Source organism: Nestor notabilis, unplaced genomic scaffold, assembly GCF_000696875.1.
Source record: "Nestor notabilis isolate BGI_N333 unplaced genomic scaffold, ASM69687v1 scaffold5863, whole genome shotgun sequence".
NCBI classification, from domain to species: domain Eukaryota; kingdom Metazoa; phylum Chordata; class Aves; order Psittaciformes; family Psittacidae; genus Nestor; species Nestor notabilis.
Genome location: NW_009920472.1, coordinates 1 through 10893, shown reverse-complemented (window position 1 = coordinate 10893; position 10893 = coordinate 1). Strand labels below are relative to the sequence as shown.

The window sequence follows — 10893 nt, the reverse complement described above, 5'->3', positions numbered from 1 at the left end:
TTTTTTTTTTTTTTTTTTTTTTCTTTAAATATCCTTTGGGGAGGAAGGAACAGGACATAACATTTTAGATGAAAGATGCTTAATATGCATCTCTAAATCTCTATTCTCATAGCCTTTCAGATTATGGGGAAAAGAGGTTTGGACATACCCTGACCACAGAAAATGTCGAGGTTTATTATCATAAAGTATGTTTTGACATACGAAATACTGAATCAATTAAGTAAATGTTTATATTTGTCAAAGATTCTGGCATTGAAAAGCTTACAGTTATTCTGACCTTCTGTAGGTAAAAAAAGACTTTCAGTGGGGATTACAGGTTCTACACTGTAATATTTCTGTCGTGCAAGGTTAATCCATGGCATTTTTCTGTTTTGCTTCGGGTTTCTCCCTCATCCCCTCCCCCCCATGATTCTATCACTTTTATTTGTTACTTGTTAAAGGGGTCATAGCTTGGGAGGGAGGCTTGCTTTGCCTGTGCCTGCCCCATTTTTTATTTTAGAATGTCATCTTCCGTAGCCCTGGTAGGAGTGTCTAGTCACTAAACATCAGTTTAGAAGAGGCTGTTCATCTTTGATAGAGCTTTCTTGTTTAGGTAATTTTCTTCTCTTTGTTTCACCTAGCCTACTGTCCCCCGAAATGAGTCTTTAGTAATGAATACAGTATTGCTGCAAGGTGGTGCAGTAGCACTACATCTTGGGTTGCCTGAATTGATAGACGAAATTTATATTTTTTTAATTTATTTTTTGACCATAATGTTTAACTAAAAGCTAAAAAAAAAAAAAAAGAAAATCAGAGGTAGAGAAAGGATGCCTTTGCTTTTAAGGAAGGGAGAATGAGGATTTCTTCTTTAGTCTGATAAAGTTTTAAAAAGAAAAAGTCCAGAGCAGTCTATATGTGTGATTTGTTGGCTCTGACATTGAGATACATGTATGAAAGTGTGAATTCTGTTTTCTTTTTTTTCCTCTACTGATTTGCCCTTCTCCCCGTCCCCGAATCAGGATCACTAACTTTATTCAAAAAGGCACAATAACCTATTGTATGGTACAGTGTTCTGATTCTGTCTGTGAGGAGGAAAAAGAAAATAATTTTTATGGATTTCAGACACATTCTTCTGGAAGAAAACCTCTGGCATTTTCTCCACTTTAAAAATTCTTTCCCCACACACGCTAGAGGGCTTATGCATTCTACAGAATCTTTGAAAGATTATAGTATATTAAATATTTCCTTTGCCATTTAATACCACTATTGAATGCATTAACCTGTTTATACTATGCCACATACATTAATTTAGCAGTCATTGCATTGAAACTTAAATATTTGAAGCTGTAATATCCTTGTCTTATTGCTGAATTGAAAAACGTGCAAGAACACACATGCTAAATTTCTTGCCCATGCCTTCATAAATTTCATTTTTTTTCACTCATACATGTTGATGCCTTTTTTAAAAAACAAACAAAACAGAAAACAAAACCAACACACTTTGATTCAGTGTTTTAATTGCCTTCCTTGCTGTTCTTCATCTTGAACTTCATCAGGTCAAGTTAACGTTGTCATTCCCCCCCACTATAAAGCTTCCACAAAAGGAACAGTGTAAAGTGGTTTAGACCTAGAATGTGAGAACCATGTAGCAAATTGCTTCTAAGTAAAAAACGGTGGTGATATTTCTACTAAGCTCAAACTACTTTAAATCAGTAGCAAGTAGGCACAAATACTTACTTTTACAGGTTTCTTTAATCAGGACCTTGCAGGTTTTCTTTTCATACTGAGGTAACTGGCCAGCCAGGAGAAGGAACCCAGAAAAATTACCTCGAAAACATTAAAGATACTTACAATTTCTTATAATAAACATTAATATAAAAGAAACACAGTAACATTTAGTTAGACAATTTAGAAGTTCTCAGAGTAACTATAAAAATTGTGTTGACTTCTCCTTCATGAAAATTAGGGAAACAAAGTGTCCTTGATAAATAAAAGGAAAGTTATTAAGGATATTTTGGGGACCTTTGGAAGTAGATTCACTAGGAATAAAAGCTAACTAACTATGATCCTTACAGAGGAGAAATATGGCTATTTATTCAGCACAACAGTTTAATGGTTCAAAAGGTATGCTTTTTATGCAATTGAATTGTGGAAAAATGTTTTTGAAAATGAAACTTTGGAAATGAAACTCCTTTTGAGTATCTCAAATGATTGATGTTATTAATAAGATTATTTTACCAATTAGAAGAGTAAAACAACACCTTATATTTGGAAATAGAAAAATAAATTTGCACAATTTTATGTGGGGTTTTTTTGTTTTTCTTTTTTTTTTTTTTGTAAGCCAGTATTACAGACAACTGAAAGTGATTTGTATTCTTTGATCCGTTTGAAGGATATAGCACTTATCCTGCTGTTGACATAGTGAATGCTATCTTTTTATCAAAATGTTTTTCTGTCAGAAGGATCAGAAATGCAATTATTAATTAAACTCTTTGTTCTCAGATGAGCTGACTTTGCGTTTTGTTAAAGCCAAATTATTTCTGTGAATATTGACTGCTAGGCTAAGTGAAAGCTATGCAGGTTTTGTTTTGATGCATTTCATCTATGTGAATACTGGAATTATAAATTTAAAGCAGCATACCAGCAATATATGGGCTATGATTCTGATAAGTATTTTTCTGTTACGGAACTTTCAAATTGTGAGCTAAGCTATGGCTAAATTAATGATTGCCAATTCAATTTCTTAAAATCTTTTTATAACTGCAGAGAACAAAATTTACAAGCATTCTTTATAAACAAAAAATGGGCTAGATGGTAGTTCGTAATATGGGAAATATGGCATTGTACCTGGAAAGTGTTCTAAATTCTACACAGATAATGAAAAATTCTTAAAGAATTTTGTATGAATACCTGTTGGGTTAAAGAATTTTTATAGTGATGATGGAGTGCCATGAAGTTAATACTTGCAATCCAGATTGCTGTAGTTTACACTTTTCTCTGTTTCAGACCTGGTGTGCACTATTTGTACCAAGCACGCCACAGAGTGAATTATCCAAAGTCCATTGATTTTAATGTGTTTTGGTTTGTAAACAAAATTATAGTAATTTCTTGCACATTTTTGAAAAATAATTGTATAAGGATTTATGTATCTGCTTCTGGATACAGTGTGTAAATAAAAATTTCATTCACAGAAACATTTGTGGAGTGTTAAATACCTTAATGACATTCTAAACCAAAAAATGTAAAGTGACATTGTAAAATTTGGGCATCTGACAAACATTTACATTTTAATGGTTACAGTTTAAATTGTTACATATTTTTTAGCCCTTGCTAGCTGACTTCAGTATTTCTGTATACTGATTATATTAATTTCTACTTTTCAAAGCAAGGAAAAAAAAAAAAGGCCAGAAAATAACTAGAATATGATTGTTAAAAGGTCTGCATACATACTGAAAACTCTTTTTTGGTAATTTTTGTTGGTTTTTTTTTTTTTTTTCCTTTAATTACAGGAATTTGGAACAAAAGTCTCCATTTCATCCAGATGTATGTTAAAGGTAATATACCATCTATTGGCTTCCGAGCAAGTAAATAGCTCTTATTTAGTTGCAAAGTATTAATAAAATATATGTATATGGTGGTGTTCTTCATATATTCACATGATGCTAGATGAATACTAGGTTCATTTTTAAAAGACAGTGGTTTTTAAACCCTGGGAGATAACACAAATAAACCAGAAGATCAAGGATAAACAATTTCTATGTTACAGAAGATACATACAACTCTTCACATTTTCGTTTAGTTGGGACTTAGAGACTGATTACTCAAATTCAAGAAAATACCAGCAGCTCCTTAGATCTTAATTATAACCCCAGCCTTGGTAGCAAATAATTGTTATTCAAATTGTCCACAGTTGATAAGTACTTTTGTACTGTACTCTCTAACTGAAGCCCTAAACTAATAACCAGAAATAATTCATAGTGTTTGCCATTCAAGAGAAAACCGCTTTCTCCTATTTCCTATTGCTGGGGCTAGCATTTCACGCTCAGTATGCTGTGAGGTTTTTCCCCCCATTATGTGGGGGATCTTGCTGGGGTTTTGTTACTAAGTCTGGATGATGCTCTTCTCTACATTTGTTCTGTTTACTCCAGAAAAAATGACAAAAAATAAACTTACCCTCAAATGTTCCTTGGCAAGTGGAAAAAGGTAAGAGTTAATTTTACAGCTGCATGTAAAATTAGCATGATCCAGACAGGGCTGATATGTTTATAATCAAGATGCTTGTATTCCTAAGTATTTCTACCTCACATCCAATCAGCTTCATAGATGTGAGAGTAGAAGAGGAACACGAAGACACTGCCAGATGCAGAAAGCTTGCTGTAGGTATGGTAATGTAACCCTTGTAACAAGTCAGGGCTTGGCGGTGTGGGGCTTGAATTAAGTCATCCTCTGCAATTAAGACAAGACTGCAAAGATTACAAAGCTGTAAGTTATAGTAGAAATCCTTAATATTCAGGAAACAATGTTCAATCCCTTCCCTATTTATATAGAAATTACTTGCAATTTGTGCTTCTCTTTCTCTCGTTCAAAGGCTAAGGTTCGACTAAGCATTTTGGTATCCTTTGTAACATTAGCATGCAAATCTTTGACATTCCTGGTAAGGTAACACCTATTTTTCATGTCAAAGCCATGTGAAGTAGGAATAGGATATTGTAGGGAGTTGAGACAACAGTTATTTGTTTGTTTTTTGAGAGATAGGAGTAGTTCTGCCTCCTGAGACAGAAGCCTGTGATTCTCTCAGGCCCATCAGTAAACTGCTGAATCTGATTAAGTGTGAACTTTGAAGGTGGTACTGCTGAGGGTTGGGGTAGGCAGGGCACCACCCCTCATGAAACACGCTTAGAAAAAGAAAAGAATGTTCCCTTGCATAGAATGAGGAAGGAAAGATAAACAAGACATGTTTCATTTTCGGTGGATGAGAATGAGTAAATTTGGATGCACACAGAGGAAGGATGCGTGATGGAGTCTGGACTGCTCCTGACACGGACAAGCTCAAGTGCCACTTGGGCAGTTGTGTGTTGAGAGAAGAGTCAACATACGGTGAAAGGAAGAGGAGCTGTAGCAAAGGTAATGCAAGTTTTGTAAAACTTAGGAGTATGTGTGTCTGACATTAAATGTGTATTGTGTTTTTATCTGTTCTTCAGAATTGCTGTTATTTTCTTTAATTCACAAACCTCTGGCTGCAGTTCCAGTTTTCATGGCTCTGTCATGAGGTGTTGCATTCTTCTCGTCAGCCTGCTGCAATAAGAACGGCAGTTTTTTTAAAAGCAACCCCTGGTGGTTCCAGTTATTTAAATAGAAAAGATTGCTTAAATAGATAAAGGAAGTAATTCAAATGTATTTTCCAGAGTTCTTAATAAAGTATTGAGGGCATCTTATTATATGATCAACATCAGATCTATTTCTTCATGATGTGTTGCCTTTTCACACAACTTTAAACTAAGAAAGGAAGGAAAACGCCACTTGAATTTCTCAGATTGTCACCAGAAAACTGGCTTGACCACATCATGTCAACCAATGGGGTATCTGGGCTGAAGAGATTTTTGGCAGTGTTGCTTTCCCACAAAACATACCTTTCCTCTGCTTCAGCCTTCTGCTTCCATCAGTAGACAGCAGCTGTCTTGTTCAGTTTCTGGTTGGAATTTGTTTGGATTGCCAAAAGGTTTTTTGTGTCTACTGGTACAAACTCGGATTTCCAATGAAAAGTATACTTTATATTTTCTTTAAGAGCAGCTTTCTTCCCTGGTTGTCTGCCTTGTATCACTCCAAGAGGAAAATAAACTTGTGAATGTTCTAACCTTCCTCAAACCTGGTCTTGTCTGAAGCAAAGTTGTTTCTAGTTTAAACAGTGCCGTTTCAAGTAATGGAAAAGTTACCTGAACTGTTTGCTCTGTGTGATTATTGTTTTCACTGATTCTTACGATGCTGAAACCTCTAAAAGTCTCAGCTTCAAGACTTTATTGTGCAATGACTTCTAAGATACTCCATAGCTCTTACGGGTGTAGAGTTTGGAAAATGTTTAGATTGGAAAATCAGAAGTCTGTGAAATTCATCCGATTATCTTTTTCCATTTTTTTAACTTCTGGATAGGAGCACCAAAGGGTGGGAACACCAGCAAAATGAAAACCATTGCTGTTGGGGTGTAAAACCTTGTCACAGTGAAAACTTTTGCTTGGCTCTGCTGAATGGAGGTGTTAGGGAAATTCCCAAATCCCAGTCAGAAGGATGTAACTCCTGCCATTCCTGAAAACAAAAGAGGGGTTGGTGTGCCAGGTAGGTGGTAGGGTGGGTGCCGCTCCTGGTGTGTCTTCTGCCTGCATTGAGAGTCCACAGAAGATAATGACCTCTCATATGTGAGTTCCTTTTTATCTTCTGACATCTTTTTCAGATCTTGTCCCTAATGATAGTGTGCTGCTGGTTGGCAACATTCTGAGAAACTCCTCTCTTTCAAGGTTCTATTGAAGGTAAAATGTACAAAAGCGCAGGTCCATGGCAGACTTGCTCCATTTTGTTGCTCATCTGTGACAATAAATAAGCGATTTCAAGTTTCCTAACTTTCCCTTATGTTTTTTTCTCTTCACTTATCTTTTAAGTTTCAGTGGGTGAATCTAAATGATAGAAGGATGGAAATCGTTACTGTCACTGTATTTTCTGTGGGATGTTTTTTGTCTGATTACATGAAATTTAATATTGACATTGTTAACATCTTCATACTAGTTAGACATTAGGATGTGTTAATCAAAGAATCATTACTTGTGTGGGTTAGTATAATGCTGAAAGTGAAGACAACCTCACCATCATCTTTTGGTACATAACTTCCTATATATCTAAGTTTCTTGTGGAGATAATACTTAAAATCAAAGTCATAGCCTCTCATAATTAGATTGTTACCTTTTCTACAAATAATAGTGATATTTGAGAAAAAAATATTTAAATTCTATTTTACTTCAACCTGTTAATTTTGGAAAGCATTTCCTTACATGTAAGAAAAAAATATTTTTTTGGCACTGTCAAATCCTCAAATGAATGTTGACCTCAATAGATTTTCAAGTGTAATTAATTTTAAATGGAGTTACAGAACAGACAGTTTCCTATGGCTGGTAAAGAAACCATGTTTGACTAAGACTTTTGTTTCAGAAACAGTAATCACTGTCATAATCATTAAAGACTAATTTCTGTCTCTAAAAAGCTAATAATATATTAATTTAGTACATTGTCCTACTGAACTGCTGACACAAGGTGGAAACTTCTTAATATCATGGCTAACATCATTGTTCAGTGACAAAAAATATCTGTCTTAAGAAAATGAAGTAATCCCTGTCTCTAGCCACCCCAGAACCCCAAATCCTTCCTTTTATGTGATTGCCATGCACAACTGTGAATGTAAAAGCTTTGTGAAAGAACTGTGACAAAATAATCAGCACTAAAGATTCATTCAAATACAGTTAATGCATATATTAAGTATGAATAAATCTGTGCTCAAGATAAAAGATTGTTCTAGGGTGTAGTTGTTTAATACACAAATGATGCTATCATAAAAGTGATAGATTATATAAACATAAAAATAATTTTTAAGGACTTTGAGAAAGGCATGCAACACACGTAAAAATTTGTTTCAAGTAACATCAGTGAATTAGTTACCTTTCCAAGAACCAGTTATAATTTTATTCAACGAAGACTGATTTTTAGATAAGTTCTGGCTCCTAGTTAATACCCAAATTATTTGTTTACTTTATATAAATTTAATTGTAAGTATATCAGAATTAAACTAGCGGTGGGGTCTAAGAGGTTTTATTTTGTGGAGGTGGGATTCATTTTGTTTTTCCAGTATTGTCAGCTCTGCTGCTCTAGAAATGTGAAAGTTACATTTTGCAGAGGCTGAGTTGGGAAATTGATGCTTAGTTTGTAGAGGTTTGGTTTTCTAAAATTTTAGGTAGTGTGTTCAGTCACTGGAATGATACTGTGCTTGTAAAACTGTCAATATTTTACAGTATGGAATATGTGATGTGCAATGAAATACAAGGGCATAAAATAGTTACCAAAATAATAGCTCTGAGCTCCCAGAAGAAAAACTTGATATAATTTGCTTTAAAAAAAAGAGTCTGTGTTGTTGTGTGTTTTTGTTTATATCATAAGGGTTTAAAATGTAATGAAATCTGCTTGATGAGTAACAATGTTTTTAAAATCATTATTTTCTTTTAAAAATCCAATAATTATGCCTTACAATGCTGACATTTCTTCCCCCACATGCTTTACTCAACCTGATTGTTTACAGCTCCTGAAGCTTGAATCACTCCTTCTGGTGTTATTTTCCCTAGCTGCCCTTGCAGCGTCGCTGACATGTTTGCTGTATGGCATATTCATATTAAAACCTGCAATGTGACTTTAAACTGTATCCATTCATATTAGAGAGGAGGAAGAAATAACAACATGGACATCATTCAGTTGGCTGGTGTTTTACGTGCTGTCAGCTGCATCAGGATTCATACAGTCCTGTGAAGGGGCTCAATCCAAGGCCTGTGGGTTAAATCTTTGTCTGGTTTCAGCACTGGTGTAGTGGTTGTTGCTTGACAACTCAAAGAAAGTTACCCTCATGTTATAGAGAGCAGATAAAGTATTTGTTTCTAGAAGTCTCTGTGGAAATCTTCCACATATATACTGGTACTTGAGGCTTTTCATGGTTTAAGACAAGAATTCTCAAGAGTTGTCACAACAAGAATAAGAATAATATGGCAGAGAAATGAGCTGCCATTTATAGCCGATGCTGCTAATCGGGTTTTGCCTGCCCTGAGTATGACCTGCAACTACTCAGGGTCACCACAACCAGCCCACTATTGAAGTAACATGCAGGTTGCTGGCCATGGGCAATGAGATTTTTTCAGGTAGCTGAGGTACTGGGTGTGAACTGGGAGCAATGGTTCATTATCTTTCCCAAAACAAGATCTAGGGGGGAAAAGTGAAAAGTAGGAGGGACAGGTTCAAAAGAAAGAAAGAAGAGGAGGAGGTGCTTCATACAGCTGATCTTGAGGTGTGAAACTTCTTTAGTTTCATCTTTAGGGATGTTTTAGGTGCTAAGAGTCTGTGTGGGCAAGAACATAGTAAGGTCATGTGTTAAAAATACTTATAGTTCTTCTAAATGCAAAGATAGTAAATGATGGCTAGGAGGGCATCTGAAGGGTGCATTGGTTATGCTTTTCCTATTCTGGTTGTCTTTTCTAGAGTTGAGTTCTATCTGAGCAAACATGATATTGAGCTGTGAGGGTCTTTGGTCTGACTGTGTTTGTGCTTACATTTTTACATTGGGGGAGAAATCTTTTAATCCTGTCTAACAGTTCCTGTTTCTGTATTTTGGGGTCAGTAGGAATTTTAAGGATGAGTACATTCTTGATCATTATGGAAAGTGTTACTTTTTCTTTTTTATAAGGAAACATTAAACAGAGCAGTAAATAATTTGGCATTTAAAAGGCAAAGAATTCCTCCCAGCTGGAGTATCTAACAGATTTTTCACGAAGCTCTTCTGTGCTTTTTTTAGTGCAAAGCCAGTGTTAAAATTAATTCAAGATCTGCTTCGGATTCATTCTAGCACTGAAAGCTTTGAAAAACATCATATCCAAGAGAGATATTTGTATTTGAACCAACATAAAATCTGTGTAGTATAAATATTATAGCACATGAAAAGAACAGGAACAAGTCTGAAATTATGTTCTTTCACCTGTATTTGCCAAAGCAGTCCTTCTGTGAGCATATTTAGCTGTACAGAAAATGATAGAAATCTCTGTGTAATAGTTTATATCAGAACAAATTCTGACCTGCTTGTCCTTATAATTGATTGACTGATAAGCATACTGACATACTTATTTCATGTCGTACTGTGATTATTGTATTTTAGGTTGGTTTGGTTGGTTGAAGGTGCAGAGGTGATGAAATAACTAGAGGTAAATGAAGAAAAAAAAGGGAAATAAGGGAAAAATAATTCGTACTTCTGGTTTTATATGAAAGTAAAAAAAGGAATAAATACGACTAGAAGGGCTGGAGACATCTTGAGTAAAGATGACTATCAACAAACACTACATTACAGGGATTTTGCCTTTTTGTGTGTGTGTGTGAGTTTGGTCATACTACCCATGTAAATAATGTCTAAGCTTCACAATTTGATGCCTGTATATCTACTTTATCTCTAAGGCATTTTGTAGCTTGCTTCTGGAGATTTTTCAGGGATTATGTTTTCAAACACTCATCAGAAAAACAGTTTGGTTTTTTTTTTTTTTTTTCTTCTGACTTTTTTCTTTTAAAGATTACATTGATGTGGGAGAAAAATAGCAAAGTCTAATTTTTCTGTCCTGGATAGTCTTGGAAAAGATCAAATACTTTGCTAATGAATGGATTAGTGCTTTTTTTCATTGCTTTATGAGTCTCAGATATTTCCCCATGGAAATATATAAATAGATTTTGGTAACGAACAAAGGGAAGATGTATTTTATTCCAAAAGTACTAATGCTGAAGGGCATGTCAAATACTGTAAATTTTTTTCTCTAGGAGAGAAACTGAAAACCACCAAGGATTTTGACCAAAGATTTCTTTTTAAATGGTGGAAAGTAATTAAAATAAAGCATAATGAATGGTTTCCTAACTCTAGAAGGATATTAGAAGGATCTGAAATACAGGCAGCTATAAGAAAATCTGGAGCCTCATGCATGTAGAACCATAAATGCTTCTGCATTGCCTGTTCTCTTTCAAGGTTGGAATTGAAAAAGTTCCGTCTTTGGAACCAAGCCTTTTGATACTATTGCAAGAAGAAAAGTCAGGTATCTTTATATAGTAAAAGAAAGATATTTTTAATTTTATTTATTTTATTTT

The 10893-nt window shown here is 34.8% G+C and overlaps 1 protein-coding gene across 1 annotated transcript in view; it reads left to right on the top strand.

The window, feature by feature from the left end:
- The window catches only part of SOCS6 (suppressor of cytokine signaling 6), a 3292-nt gene extending 2942 nt beyond the window's left edge, over nt 1-350 (top strand). The window contains exon 1 of the mRNA XM_010010681.1: nt 1-350. This exon is cut by the window's left edge and continues 2942 nt beyond it. The gene's annotated coding sequence lies outside the window, so the exon portion shown is untranslated.
- The last annotated feature ends 10543 nt before the right edge of the window (nt 351-10893 follow it).